Source organism: Lampris incognitus, chromosome 3, assembly GCF_029633865.1.
Source record: "Lampris incognitus isolate fLamInc1 chromosome 3, fLamInc1.hap2, whole genome shotgun sequence".
NCBI lineage: Eukaryota > Metazoa > Chordata > Actinopteri > Lampriformes > Lampridae > Lampris > Lampris incognitus.
Window position 1 is genome coordinate 2659233 of NC_079213.1, and position 15420 is coordinate 2674652.

Below are 15420 nucleotides of genomic sequence, written 5' to 3' on the forward strand. Positions count from 1 at the left end.
CATCCACCCCTGACCTCATTAACCCACTCGTAGAAATGCGCTTCCCACAATAGCAAACTGCCACCTACTGACCAAAAGGTGAACTGACTCAAAATAAATAAAGGGCTGTTACATTTACATATAAATTATCAAAATACTAAATAGAGTAAATAAGCCATCAGAGTCCTGCAGGCATGTCTCTCTGCTGCATGGGGGGAATGGGAATGTGGAGGCTGCATGTTGGCTCACTAGAGGCAGGTGACTCCTCAGTTTGGAGCCAGTGTGCTTGCAGCGTCCCTGAACAGCTGACAGGTGGAGTCCAGCCAAGTCTTCTTTCTTTCTGCACGTGAGAATGAAGGCGGTGCAGTGCTGGACGTCCCGGGTCATGAGAAGAGGCCACTGACAACAGAAGCGCTCTGTGAGGAGGTGGGGTGGCTCTTAAAAGAGCCGTTGGTTTGGGGTCAGTGAGCAGCAGCAGCAGCAGCTCACTTGGAGCTGGTGTACTTGGTGACGGCCTTGGTGCCCTCAGACACGGCGTGCTTGGCCAGCTCCCCGGGGAGCAGCAGGCGGACGGCGGTCTGGATCTCCCTGGAGGTGATGGTGGAGCGCTTGTTGTAGTGCGCCAGGCGAGAAGCCTCGCCGGCGATGCGCTCGAAGATGTCGTTCACGAAGGAGTTCATGATGCCCATGGCCTTGGAGGAGATGCCGGTGTCGGGGTGCACCTGCTTCAGGACCTTGTACACGTAGATGGCGTAGCTCTCCTTCCTCGCCTTCCTTCGCTACTTCCCGCCCTTGCCGGCGGCCTTGGTCACGGCTTTCTTGGAGCCCTTTTTGGGCGCTGCCTTGGCGGGTTCAGGCATGCTGCTCCACCCGTACTTCTACAGCAGTGTGATGGCGACGTGACGCGCATGTTGGATTTCTACCCAACCGATGCAAACGTTACTGCGCTGGTCCTCGTGTATGATTGGTCAAGTGATGTCAGCTGACTGGGCATGCGCTGTGTCGCGTGGGTCTCCAACTAGTCCCCCTGTTGTGTTCCTTACATGATAATTAATACTGTGTTCCCGGTTGAAAATGACTGCCCCGTCATAGCTGATATAAATCCATAATAATATGTATATATTATCACCTAATGTGTTTTTTAGATCTTTTTATAAACTTAAGTTCTTGTGAACGTTACAAGTTTTGAACTCCTATTTGCGGCCTGTAGGCCATACTGACCTGTGCTAATACAACTCGTTTTTGAGTTAAGAAAAATAAAGCATAATGTATGGATTATTCTGACTCACGAAGAGAGAAGAGGGAGGAACACAGGGTGACGTACAAGAGAGGAGGAAAGTGCCCACAAGTGGACTATATCTTATGTAGGAGGCGCCATCTGAAAGGGATTGGATACTGCAAGGTGGTGACAGGGGAGACCGTAGCTAAGCTGCATCGCTCTCTGCCATGACATGACATTGCAGTCATTTACCTGACGCTTTTATCCAAAGCGACTTACAATAAGTGCATCGTTTAAAGTAGGAAATAAGGAGAACTACTAGTCACCAGAGGTCATAAGTGCTTCTAAACTAGCATGTCAGAGCAGAACCAATGCTGAAGTAAAAGCGCAAGAGTTTTTTAAATAAATGAGTGAATACAATAAGTGGTAAGACAAGTTACAGGGTAACAGGGTAACGTAGCATTGTAACTTTATAACTACTACAACTTGCTTTCTGTGATAATTAATGTGCCCGAGGCAGATAACCTTCCATAGATTGCTGGTCAATTCTTAACTTATAAGGAAAGAACAAATGTAAGTTTACCATCAACAGCAGAGGGGGTGCACCGGTCCTGGAGGTACTGCAATACCAGGTCGATGCGTGGAGTGGACGGAGCAAGCCCCTATTCCATCTCCCTGCTCCAAAAATCAATTTAATATATGGTCCCCGGGTAGGGGACGTATCAGATATTAAACTGATAAGAACAGATACTACACTTGATCTTAGCCAAAAGGCCGAGAAGCGATGCTGACTGGACGCTGAGCTGCGAGTCTGAGTCCCCTACATATACATGTCCATGATGGTTCACCCAAAACCACATGTCGCTCATCTATATACACACAACACATGCTGCATGGTGAGGACCGGTAAAAGGTTGATCATTCTGATGGCTGATTAAATGTAAAAGAGGAGTTTAAAATGAAAACATCCCGGCTTTCTTTGGTCACGTGGTACCACTGCAGCCAATGGGAAATGACTAAAAACGATGTGGGTGTGTGTGCGGGTGTGTCTATATATATCACACATATATATATATATATACATACATACACGTATATACATGTATATATTTGTGTGTGTGTGTGTGTGTATATATACACTGCTCAAAAAAATAAAGGGAACACATAAGCAATGCAATGTAGCTCCAAGTCAGTCACACTTGTGAGATATCAACCTGTCCAGTTAGGAAGCAACACTGATTTGTGAATCAATTTCACCTGTTGGTAAATTGTCTAATTTCCACCAGGTGGAAATGAGACAATTTACAAGACAACCCCTATAACAGGAATGGATTTGCAGGTGGTGGCCACAGACCATTTGCCTGTCCTCATCTTTTCTGGCCGATCTTTGGTTAGTTTTTCATTGTGCTAGTGCCCTCACCACTAGAGGGGGCATGAGGCGGTATCTGCAACCTACAGAAGTTGCTCAGGTAGTGCAGCTCATCCAGGATGGCACATCAATGCGTGCTGTGGCAAGAAGATTTGATGTGTCTCCCAGCACAGTGTCCAGAGCATGGAGGAGGTACCAGGAGACAGACCAGTACACCAGGAGACGTGGAGGGGGCCGCAGGAGGACAACAACCCCGCAGCAGGACCGCTATCTGGTCCTTTGTGCAAGGAGGAACAGGAGGAGCACTGCCGGAGCCCTACAAAACGACCTTCAACAGGCCACTAATGTGCAGGTTTCTGCTCAAACAGTGAGAAACAGAATGCATGAGGATGGTACGAGGGCCCGACGTCCACAATTGGGGCCTGTGCTCACAGCCCAACACCGTGCAGCCCGATTGACCTTTGCCAGAGAACATCTTGGTTGGCAGATTGGCCATTGGCGCCCTGTGCTCTTCACAGATGAGAGCAGGTTCACACTGAACACATGTGACAGACGTGAGAGAGTCTGGAGACGCTGTGGAGAACGTTCTGCTGCCTGCAACATCCTCCAGCATGACCGGTTTGGTGGTGGGTCAGTGATGGTCTGGGGAGGCATATCCTTGGAGGGCCGCACAGACCTCTACGTGCTAGCCAGAGGTACCATGACTGCCATTAGGTACCGGGATGAGATCCTCAGACCCATTGTCAGACCATATGCTGGTGCAGTGGGCCCTGGGTTCCTGCTCATGCATGACAATGCTCGTCCTCATGTGGCCAGAGTGTGTCAGCAGTTCCTGTATGTCGAGGGCATTGATGCTATGGACTGGCCTGCACGTTCCCCAGACCTGAATCCAATCGAGCACCTCTGGGACATCATGTCTCGTACCATCCGCCAACGCCATGTCGCACCACAGACTGTCCAGGAGTTGACCGATGCCCTGATCCAGGTCTGGGAGGAGATCCCTCAGGAGACCATCCGTCGTCTCATCGGGAGCATGCCCAGACGTTGTAGGGAGTGCATACAGGCACGTGGAGGCCACACACACTACTGAGCCTCATTTTGAATCGTCTTGAAGAATTTCCACAGAAGTTGGATCAGCCTATGTTCTCATTTTCCACTTTGATTTTGAGTATGATTCTGAATCCAGACCTTAATGGGCTAAGGATTTTGATTTCCCTTGATCATTCTTAGGTTATTTTGCACTAAACACATTCCTCTGTCTAATAAATAAAGATTTTCAGCTGAAATATTTCATTCATCGAGGTCTATATTGTGTTTTTAGGTGTTCCCTTTATTTTTTTAGCAGTGTATATATATATATATATATATATATATATATATATATATATATATATGAGAGAGAGGGAGGGATAGAGGGAGAGAGACTGAGAGAGAGGGAGAGAGAGAGACTGAAAGACAGAGAGAGAGAGGGAGAGAGAGAGAGAGGGAGAGTGAGGGAGAGAGGGAGAGAGACTGAAAGACAGAGAGAGAGGGAGAGAGAGAGGGAGAGAGAGGGAGAGAGACTGAAAGACAGAGAGAGAGGGAGAGAGAGGGAGAGAGACTGAAAGACAGAGAGAGAGGGAGAGAGAGAGAGAGGGAGAGTGAGGGAGAGAGGGAGAGAGACTGAAAGACAGAGAGAGAGAGGGAGAGAGAGGGAGAGAGAGGGAGAGAGGGAGAGAGACTGAAAGACAGAGAGAGAGAGGGAGGGAGAGAGAGAGAGAGAGAGAGAGAGAGAGAGAGAGAGAGAGAGGGAGGGAGAGAGAGGGAGAGAGACTGAAAGACAGAGAGAGAGGGAGAGAGAGGGAGAGAGACTGAAAGACAGAGAGAGAGAGAGAGAGAGAGAGGGAGAGAGAGAGAGAGGGAGAGTGAGGGAGAGAGGGAGAGAGACTGAAAGACAGAGAGAGAGAGGGAGAGAGAGGGAGAGAGAGGGAGAGAGGGAGAGAGACTGAAAGACAGAGAGAGAGAGAGAGAGAGAGACTGAAAGACAGAGAGAGAGAGGGAGAGAGAGGGAGAGAGAGAGAGAGGGAGAGTGAGGGAGAGAGGGAGAGAGACTGAAAGACAGAGAGAGAGACTGAAAGACAGAGAGAGAGAGAGAGAGGGAGAGAGACTGAAAGACAGAGAGAGTGAGGGAGAGAGGGAGAGAGGGAGAGAGACTGAAAGACAGAGAGAGAGAGAGAGAGAGAGAGAGAGAGAGGGAGAGTGAGGGAGAGAGAGGGGGGGGGATATGAAAGGTTTCTCCACTGCTTTCACACAGCTAAAACAGACAACGCGATCACCTTCCTCAGTATAATGCAGCCACCTCCATTAGGAAGCAGACTTGGAGCCCAGGCCGAGTAGGCCCGCCAGCAGCAGCTGCAGCACCTCCGGGCGGACCGCCACACCTGCCCGGGGCCCAGGAGCCGGGGGCTCTCTGCCATTACGAGACTGCATGTTATTACATTACACGACATGACCTGACATGACATGACATTAGTCATTTACCTGACGCTTTTATCCAAAGCGACTTACAATAAGTGCATCATTTAAAGTAGGAAATCAGGAGAACTACTAGTCACCAGAGGTCATAAGTGCGTCTAAGCGAGCATGTAAGAGCAGAACCAATGCTGAAGTAAAAGCGCAAGAGTTTTTTTTAAATAAATGAGTGAATACAATAAGTGGTAAGACAAGTAACAGGGTAACAGGGTAGTTACTTGGTCTTGCTAAGAGCAAGTAACAAAGTAACAGGGTAGTTACTTGGTCTTGCTAAGAGCAAGTAACAAAGTAACAGGGTAGTTACTTGGTCTTGCTAAAGGCAAGTAACAGGGTAACAGGGTAGTTACTTGGTCTTGCTAAGAGCAAGTAACAGGGTAACAGGGTAGTGGTGTTGCTAAGAGTAAGTAACAGGGTAGTGGTCTTGCTAAGAGCAAGTAACAGGGTAACAGGGTAGTTACTTGGTCTTGCTAAAGGCAAGTAACAGGGTAACAGGGTAGTTACTTGGTCTTGCTAAGAGCAAGTAACAGGGTAACAGGGTAGTGGTGTTGCTAAGAACAAGTAACAGGGTAACAGGGTAGTTACTTGGTCTTGCTAAGAGCAAGTAACAGGGTAACAGGGTAGTTAGTTTGTCTTGCTAAGAGCAAGTAACAAAGTAACAGGGTAGTTACTTGGTCTTGCTAAAGGCAAGTAACAGGGTAGTGGTGTTGCTAAGAACAAGTAACAGGGTAACAGGGTAGTTACTTGGTCTTGCTAAGAGTAAGTAACTACCCTGTTACCCTGTTACTTGGTCTTGCTAAGAGCAAGTAACAGGGTAACAGTGTAGTTACTTGGTCTTGCTGAGAGCAAGTTACAGGGTAACAGGGTAGTTACTTGGTCTTGCTGAGAGTAAGTAACAGGGTTCTAGGGTAGTTACTTGGTCTTGCTAAGAGCAAGTAACAAAGTAACAGGGTAGTTACTTGGTCTTGCTAAGAGCAAGTTACAGGGTAACAGGGTAGTTACTTGGTCTTGCTAAGAGCAAGTAACAGGGTAACAGGGTAGTTACTTGGTCTTGCTAAGAGCAAGTAACAAAGTAACAGGGTAGTTACTTGGTCTTGCTAAAGGCAAGTAACAGGGTAGTGGTGTTGCTAAGAGCAAGTTACAGGGTAACAGGGTAGTTACTTGGTCTTGCTGAGAGTAAGTAACAGGGTTCTAGGGTAGTTACTTGGTCTTGCTAAGAGCAAGTTACAGGGTAACAGGGTAGTTACTTGGTCTTGCTAAGAGCAAGTAACAAAGTAACCGGGTAGTTACTTGTTCTTAGCGTGTTATGTCCGTCAGTGAGCGTGCCTGTGGTTGGTGTGGTTCAGTTGCCATGGTGAATTGTACGGAGCCCCAAAAGGGACACGAGCAATGTTTTTTAACTGGGGGGGGGGGGGGAACATGGTTTTGCTCCTGTCCCGGAGAGTCGCAGTGTCGAAGCTCCATTGACGATGACTTGTTGTAGTCGTCACGCTCGCGCTTAACTCAGAATGAATATGCTCAAGAGCAGGGGCGTCCGGGTAGCGTGGTGGTCTATTCAATTGCCTACCAACATGGGGGTCGGCGGTTCGAATCCCCGTGTTACCTCAGGCTTGGTCGGGCGTCCGTACAGACACAGTTGGCCGTGTCTGCGTCTCTCCGAGAAGGGTCTGTCTGCGGACTGCAAGAAAAGGGCGTAACTTGTAGCAGGAGGTGTAACTTGTAGCAGGAGGCGTAACTTGTAGCAGGAGGCGTAACTTGTAGCAGGAGGTGTAACTTGTACTTTTCTCAATCACACCAAGAACGGAGAATTCATCCAGGAGGTGGCGGTTATGCATCATAAATTGTTTGCTAACCGCCATAAACTAGAAGACACCAAAGAAGAAGATGAAGCGGGCTGTTCTAAATGTTTAGTGGTGAAAATGGAGGATCGTGGGAAGGTAACACGTTCTGACGAGTGAAGCATTTTTGTGTTTTTTAAGTAATTTTATTTGTACGGCACAGTAACAGAGAACATACTGTAACAAACGCGGGAGGGTAATTACCCCTAACCCTAACCCTAACCCTAGCCCTAACCCTAGCGGGTGGTGGGCGTGGATTGTAGTGGTGACGTCCTATTAAAGTGGGCGTGGTTTGTACTTAGTGGGCGCGGATTGTAGTCTTCTGCGGGACGCAGACGGATAGTATAGTAGTGTCTGCGGGTGGGAACCCGGATGTGGGTGTGTGTCCTGGTCGCTGCACTAGCGCCTCCTGGTCGGTCGGGTTTGCCTATCCCAGCAGTCATTGGGCGGCAGGCGGGGAGACACCCTGGACAGGCCGCCAGGCCATCACAGGGCAGTGGTACTAAACTCTGAAAATATGAAACGGTCAAAATGACCGTCCTGGTCGTTCTAGTTTAAAGTAGCGATAATAACACTAATATTTCTCAGGTCCTACTCATTAGTCTTTATGACCTTACATATTCTTGAAGGAGCTTCCAACACTTGTCCGCTGAAGTTTTTGTGTGTGTTTTTTAAGCAGTACTGATAGTTTAAAGCTCTACACTCTCTCCCACTGCGCTCTTTCCAACTTCTTCCTCGGAGTCACATTTCTGACGATACAGTAATACACCACCCACCGTTTCTTCCTCTCCACAATATTCACACCTTCCATCATTATTATGCTGCTTTCCAAACACACACAGCGAACTGGTCTGAATCTTATGACCCTCCTCTCCTATGTCATCCTCCGAGAGACGCTGCGCCCCCAACTGGTAGGAGGTCGGGCCACCAGTATGAACTGTACACATGTCAACGTTACAGATGCAGCTGGGAGGGGGGAATAACAAGCTACCCAGGTAGCACGTGCCCGCCACTTAAATCTACTAATATATGACGGCCCGGAAGTTACGTAGCATTGTCACTTTATGACTACTACGAATTTCTTGTAATAAACTTGTGTGCCGCAGGCAAATAATTTTTCATTGATTTCTTGTTGATCGACATTTCGTAATAACAAATCAGATAAAGATTTTCTCTCAACATCAGAGGGGGTGCACCGGTCCTGGAGGTACTGCAATACCAGGTCGATGCGTGGAGTGGACGGAGCAAGCCCCTATTCCATCTCCCTGCTCCAAAAATCAATTTAATATATGGTCCCCGGGTAGGGGACGTATCAGATATTAAACTGATAAGAACAGATACTACACTTGATCTTAGCCAAAAGGCCGAGAAGCGATGCTGACCGGACGCTGAGCTGCGAACCTGAGTCCCCTACATATACATGTCCATGATGGGTTCAACCAAAACCACATGTCGCTCACCTATATACACACAACACATGCTGCATGTTGAGGACCAGTGAAAGGTTGATCATTCTGATGCTGATTAAACGTAAAAGAGGAGTTTAAAATGAAAACATCCCGGCTTTCTTTGGTCACGTGGTACCACTGCAGCCAATGGGAAATGACTAAAAACGATGTGGGTGTGTGTGGGTGTCTCTATCTATCTAGAGAGAGACACCCACACACACCCACATAGAGAGAGAGAGAGAGAGAGAGAGAGAGAGAGAGAGAGAGAGAGAGAGAGAGAGAGAGAGAGAGAGAGAGAGAGAGAGAGAGAGAGAGAGAGAGAGAGAGAGAGAGAATGTCAGTGAAATCAATTGTATCTTTCAGACGGCAGCAAACATGGTCCTACCAAGGACCAACAACAGAAAAAAGAAACAACCTAAAAATGAAAAATGGTTTGACAACGATTGTAAAAATATAAGAAAAGAACTGCGTAAATTGTCAAACCTGAAACACTACCAACCTCAAGATATGGATATAAGAAAGAAATATAGCGAAACATTAAAACTATATAAACACACATTAAGAATGAGCAAACAAAGCCATGTAGATAGAACCCTACAGGATATAGAACATTCCCTGAATCAAAACCAATTCTGGGAAATGTGGAATAATTTGAGCTCTACAAAACCACAAGACCTGCCTATCCAAAATGGAGACATTTGGAAAAGTCATTTTGAACATATCTATTCAGAAATCCAACAAGAACACTCAAATTACAATTACAATCTGATCAAACAGAAATTACGGTTGCTCGAATGCACTATAAAAGCCAACCAAAACCCACTGGATTTTCCAATAACACAAGAAGAATTGGCACAGAAGCTCAAATCCTTAAAACCCAATAAAGCTTGTGGCCTTGACAGCACCAGAAGCGAGATGCTTAAAAACAGCACACCTGAGCTGCAAAGGGCAGTACTCAAATTATTCCCAATCCTTCTAAATTCGGGATTTTTTCCTGACATCTGGAGCAAAGGGCTTATAACTCCTATTCATAAAAATGGAGACAAATTGGATCCTAATAATTTCAGAGGCATTTGTGTGAGCAGTAGTCTGGGGAAGGTGTTTAATAGCATTTTGAACAATCGAATTCTAACCCTCCTTAACGAACACAATGTCCTGAGCAAAGGTCAAACTGGCTTCCTCCCAAATCACCGGAGTACGGACCATATTTACACCCTACACACCCTTATAAATGAAAATGTGAATCAAACCAAAAATGGAAAAATATTTGCTTGTTTTATTGACTTCAAAAAAGCTTTCGACTCTATTTGGCATGAAGGACTATACTATAAACTCTTACAAAGTGGTGTAGGGGGTAAAGTGTATGACATAATAAAGTCAATGTATTCGGACAACAAATGTGCAGTTAAGATTGTAGACAAACACACTGAGTTCTTCACTCAGAATAGAGGGGTGAGACAGGGCTGTGGACTTAGCCCGACACTGTTTAATATATATATTAATGAACTGGCGGTGCAGCTGGAACAGTCTGCAGCCCCAGGTCTCCCCCTGTATGACATGGAAGTGAAATTTTTGCTTTATGCAGATGATCTAGTTTTATTGTCACCAACCGCAGGTGGGCTGCAACAACTACTAGACCTGCTTGAGGACTATTGCCAGCACTGGGCCCTGGCAATAAATCCAAAAAAGACAAAAGTAATGGTCTTCCAGAAGAAGCCCAGATGTCAGGAAAATAGATTTCAGTTAACTCTAGCTAGCATCACCTTAGAGCATACGATGCAGTATACTTACCTGGGTCTAATTATTACAGCATCAGGGAGTTTCAGTAGGGCAGTGAATAACCTAAAACAAAAAGCTCGAAGAGCTCTATATGCAATTAAAAATAAATTCTTTAACATTGATATACCAATCTCCATCTGGTGCAAACTGTTTGATAGTGTAATTCTGCCCATTGCACTATATGGAAGTGAGGTATGGGGTCCACTCAGTCTTTCCAGCTACACTAGATGGGACAAGCATCCAGCAGAAACCCTACATGCTGAATTCTGTAGAATGATTCTGAAAACACAAAGGAAAACACCAAACAACGCATGTAGGGCAGAATTAGGCCGGTTTCCATTATTGATAAATGTACAGAAAAGGTCTCTAAATTTCTGGATGCACTTAAATACAAGCCCAACAAATACCTTGCACTTTAAAGCTCTGAAAACCCAAGAACTGAACCCCAAAAAGAGTCCCCTGAAGCAGCTGGCTCTGAGACTCACTAACCCTTTAACAAATACTAAGACCAACCAACCTCAGGCCAGCACTGCATCCCAAACAAAGTTTACGATAAATCAGGCTATAAAACAAACCAACATGAGGATAAATCAGCTATAAAACAAACCAACATGAGGATAAATCAGCTATAAAACAAACCAACATGAGGATAAATCAGCTATAAAACAAACCAACATGAGGATAAATCAGACTATAAAACAAACCAACATGAGGATAAATCAGCTATAAAACAAACCAACATGAGGATAAATCAGACTATAAAACAAACCAACATGAGGATAAATCAGCTATAAAACAAACCAACATGAGGATAAATCAGGCTATAAAACAAAGCAAGAACAATTATCTGAAACATTGGAACGCTGAAATCAAAACTCAAAACAAACTAGAAGTCTATCAGGCCCTAAAAACAAACTATGATTTGGAAGAACACCTCTTAACTGTCAGAGACAGCAAGCAGCGACAGACCCTCACCAAATACAGGCTCAGTGACCACAGTCTAGCCATGGAAAAGGGGAGACACAAAAAGACCTGGTTGCCAAAAGAGCAACGATCATGTGGTCAGTGCATGACAGATGGGGTGGAGACAGAGGGGCACTTCCTCCTTAAATGTGACACATGTGAAAAACAGCGCCGGGCTTTTGTCCAGGAGCTGGAACATGTGATTCCAGAGGAGCAGGACATGGAGGACGCAGGTAAGCTGCGGGGGGTCCTGGGAGGGGGGCAGCGGCGAGCATTGCAGCAAGATTTATATTATCTTGCCACAACCTGAGAGACAGTGGGGGACGGCCCCATGTTGCTACTGTTGTTGTTTGATATCATAATCATTGTTGTTGTTGCTGTTATTATCATAATCATTGTTGTTGTTGTTGTTGTTGTTATTATAATCATTGTTGTTGTTATTATTATAATCATTGTTGTTGTTGTTGTTATTATTATAATCATTGTTGTTGTTATTATTATAATCATTGTTGTTGTTGTTGTTATTATTATAATCATTGTTGTATTGTGTTGTTGTTGTTTTACATGCTTTGGCAATATGTACACAAATGTATGTCATGCCAATAAAGCACATATTGAATTGAATTGAATTGAGAGAGAGAGGGAGAGAGGGGGGGAGAGAGGGGGGGGATATGAGACGTTTCTCCACTGCTTCCACACAGCTAAAACAGACAACGCGATCACCTTCCTCAGTATAATGCAGCCACCTCCATTAGGAAGCAGACTTGGAGCCTAGGCCGAGTAGGCCCGCCAGCAGCAGCTGCAGCACCTCCGGGCGGACCGCCACACCTGCCCGGGGCCCAAGAGCTGCGTCAACTCAAGCTAACGTCGCCGCAGCAGCAGCACAAAATGCTGGAGGCGTTAACGTGGTTTCAGTCGAGGCATCACTGCACACCAAGCAGCCCACTTCACTTTTCCTACAAGGCAGTTTGGAAAGAGACCTTTTCTCCTTCATTCAGTGCCAACTGGTTCAATATATACATATACATATACATATATATGTATATAACGTTGTTAAAAGAAACACTCCACGGTAGGGAAAGTGCTCAACAAATAAGGGGCAACATAATCCAGTGGGTCAAGTAAATTCTCTATCAGACAGTGCAAGTCTGTTTCATGCCATCAGCTTATGAGTTACATGCTGATGAGATGTATATATATATCTATATATAGATATATATATCTATATATAGATATATAGATATAGATATATAGATATAGATAGATAGATAGATAACCCTGACCCCTCCCCCTCCCCCTCCCCTACCACCTTCTATCCGCCCGCCGGCAGGCGCAGGCGCGAGCCCGTCACCACTCCGCGCGCGTCGCCGACATCCACCCACGGCGAACCCCGCACGCGCCGCGAAAAGCACGCTGCCGTCAACTTCACACGCCAACAAACGGAGACCCGGCACGAGCGCCGCAGCAGAACCCGGAAGTCAGCAGACCACAGCCACGCGCCGCGTGGGTTTAAATCGGCCATTTCACAACCCGGAAGTTACTGTGGGCGTGAATAACAATAGTAAAGTAAACGTATACAGCGCTTTTCTAACACTCAAAGTGGCTTTACAGTAAACGTGGTGACGAGAGGGAGAAGCGGCCGCCACGCAGGACGCCAGCAGGACTCCCCCACCTGGACACACATACACACGGGCAAGGAGACCAAGAGGGAGGCGCTGAGGGAGGACATGCAGCGGAGACCAAGAGAGAGGCGCTGAGGGAGGACAGGCAGCGGAGACCAAGAGAGAGGCGCTGAGGGAGGACATGCAGCGGAGACCAAGAGGGAGGCGCTGAGGGAGGACATGCAGCGGAGACCAAGAGGGAGGCGCTGAGGGAGGACAGGCAAGGAGACCAAGAGAGAGGCGCTGAGGGAGGACATGCAGCGGAGACCAAGAGAGAGGCGCTGAGGGAGGACAGGCAGCGGAGACCAAGAGAGAGGCGCTGAGGGAGGACATGCAGCAGAGACCAAGAGGGAGGCGCTGAGGGAGGACATGCAGCAGAGACCAAGAGGGAGGCGCTGAGGGAGGACATGCAGCGGAGACCAAGAGAGAGGCGCTGAGGGAGGACAGGCAGCGGAGACCAAGAGAGAGGCGCTGAGGGAGGACAGGCAGCGGAGACCAAGAGAGAGGCGCTGAGGGAGGACAGGCAGCGGAGACCAAGAGGGAGGCGCTGAGGGAGGACATGCAGCGGGCTGGTGCCACAGAGGAGGCTGCAGGGGACAGGAGGAGACGGAAGCGGATGATCCGCTGTGTCGAGTAGCAGGAAGTATCCCCGAGTAGTTTTCACAGTAAAAGCACCACCGAGAAGTCTATTGGTCTTTTCGCTAGTCTCTAATCCAATCAGAAGCTGTGTCTGTGTAATGTCGAAATAGTATTCATAATAAAAGCTCTTAGAGGTACTCTTATTGGTTGAAAGCACACTCGTGCATAGACGTCCCTGGTGGTGCTTTTGGTAAACTACATAGCGGGATTCTAATCAGTAATGGTCTATAAGCGGTTATCAGCAATATAACACATGACAGAACACACGTGGTGTTGAAAGCGAATTTATTCTCAACATCAGAGGGGGTGCACCGGTCCTGGAGGTACTGCAATACCAGGTCGATGCGTGGAGTGGACGGAGCAAGCCCCTATTCCATCTCCCTGCTCCAAAAATCAATTTAATATATGGTCCCCGGGTAGGGGACGTATCAGATATTAAACTGATAAGAACAGATACTACACTTGATCTTAGCCAAAAGGCCGAGAAGCGATGCTGACCGGACGCTGAGCTGCGAGCCCGATTCCCCTACATATACATGTCCATGATGGTTCACCCAAAACCACATGTCGCTCATCTATATACACACAACACATGCTGCATGTTGCGGACCGGTAAAAGGTTGATCATTCTGATGGCTGATTAAATGTAAAAGAGGAGTTTAAAATGAAAACATCCCAGCTTTCTTTGGTCACGTGGTACCACTGCAGCCAATGGCAAATGACTAAAAACGACGGGATAAATTCGGCCTGTTCCGGAAGGACGGGTGCGATTAGGTTGCTTGTTTTCAACTGACTGTGTCATTGTGGCATAACCGTGTGATGTATCCGAACAGAACCGTCTAAGGTCCGCTAAAAGACGGACTTTCGGATCCAACGCAATTCACCGCGGCGAATGAAGTACCCTGGAGGACAACCCGGGAACTGCACCCATGTGACTTTTCACCGCTTTACCGCCACTCATGCTGTCTGCGTCCACGTGTCGTTCTATCATTTTTTTAGAATCCAAAATCAGAAAAAACTAATAACAAATAAAAATGTTAAAAATAAAAAGAAACAATAAAGGACTGTTTTTGGTTGTTTTGGTTTTGTTCTGAAGTTAAAAATAGAACATGAGAAAATGGGATAGTTGTCTTCGATTTTGTCATTTAACATTTCTGATAATGGATGGATGGATTGCTTGTGACCAGGAAGTTATTGATTTTGGGGGTGCAAGCACAGGGCATCCGTCTGGACTCGCAGCTCCTCTGAGGAGGCGGCCGCGCCGGTGGAGACTGCGGAGGAGGAGGAGGAGGAGGAGGAGGAGGAGAAGCCACGTGCGTCTTCCCGGACCTTAAACTCGCTCAGAGGGCGCCCTTGCCGTATTTACCCATGCACGTCCTTCCCTGCACCTAATCTTAATACCTGTGTCCCTGTTTGTCTGACAAACAGAAGTGCTCTCATGTTGCATTCTCTGACGGTCCACGACCGCTACCGTAGCACTGATTACTTTAGCCAATTAGGTGCAGGAATGGGGAACACTTAATGACACGCGCCACTACAGACAATATAATATCATTGAACATTACAGAAGGATCTTTCCTCCACATCACCGTACTGAGTGCATTTAAACTCGATTTAAACCTTCCTTCCTAAACAAACGTAAACCTTATTGCCTAAATTTGCATAATCCGTCCATGCATCATCCAATCCGTTTATCCTGCTCTCCCAGCCCAGGGCGTCTGCACAGCTGCTGCTGCTGCAGCTGCAAGCCCACGTGTTGGGTCCTGCAGGGGGCGCCGTTGTACTGTCCGGCTGCTGTTCAAACACAGCGAGGTGTGGTGCTCATTGGTTAAATCCTCACCCTCTGCCTGGGTCATTATGCCGCTTTTTCATTGAAGCATGTTTGGGTTTTTTTGGGGGGGGGGGGTTGTCTTCATCGGACCAGTACCACCTTTCAATGGGAAGAACAAAATTCCATTGTGCGTGTTTTACACAGGACACTGGAATGGGAACAAATGCTGTAATACACACAGCAAAT

The 15420-nt window shown here is 46.9% G+C and overlaps 3 non-coding genes and 1 pseudogene across 3 annotated transcripts; all 4 read right to left on the reverse strand.

Moving 5' to 3' along the window:
• Positions 1-27: 27 nt before the first annotated feature.
• On the reverse strand, positions 28-839 carry LOC130109104 (histone H2B 1/2-like; annotated as a pseudogene).
• Positions 840-1793: 954 nt separating this feature from the next.
• Positions 1794-1984, reverse strand: LOC130110865 (U2 spliceosomal RNA). Its single transcript, XR_008810083.1, has one exon. It is a non-coding gene; the product is annotated as a U2 spliceosomal RNA (small nuclear RNA).
• A 6114-nt stretch (positions 1985-8098) lies between these two features.
• On the reverse strand, positions 8099-8289 carry LOC130110866 (U2 spliceosomal RNA). Its single transcript, XR_008810084.1, has one exon. It is a non-coding gene; the product is annotated as a U2 spliceosomal RNA (small nuclear RNA).
• A 5415-nt stretch (positions 8290-13704) lies between these two features.
• On the reverse strand, positions 13705-13895 carry LOC130110867 (U2 spliceosomal RNA). The gene has a single exon (XR_008810085.1). It is a non-coding gene; the product is annotated as a U2 spliceosomal RNA (small nuclear RNA).
• Between the last annotated feature and the right edge of the window lie 1525 nt (positions 13896-15420).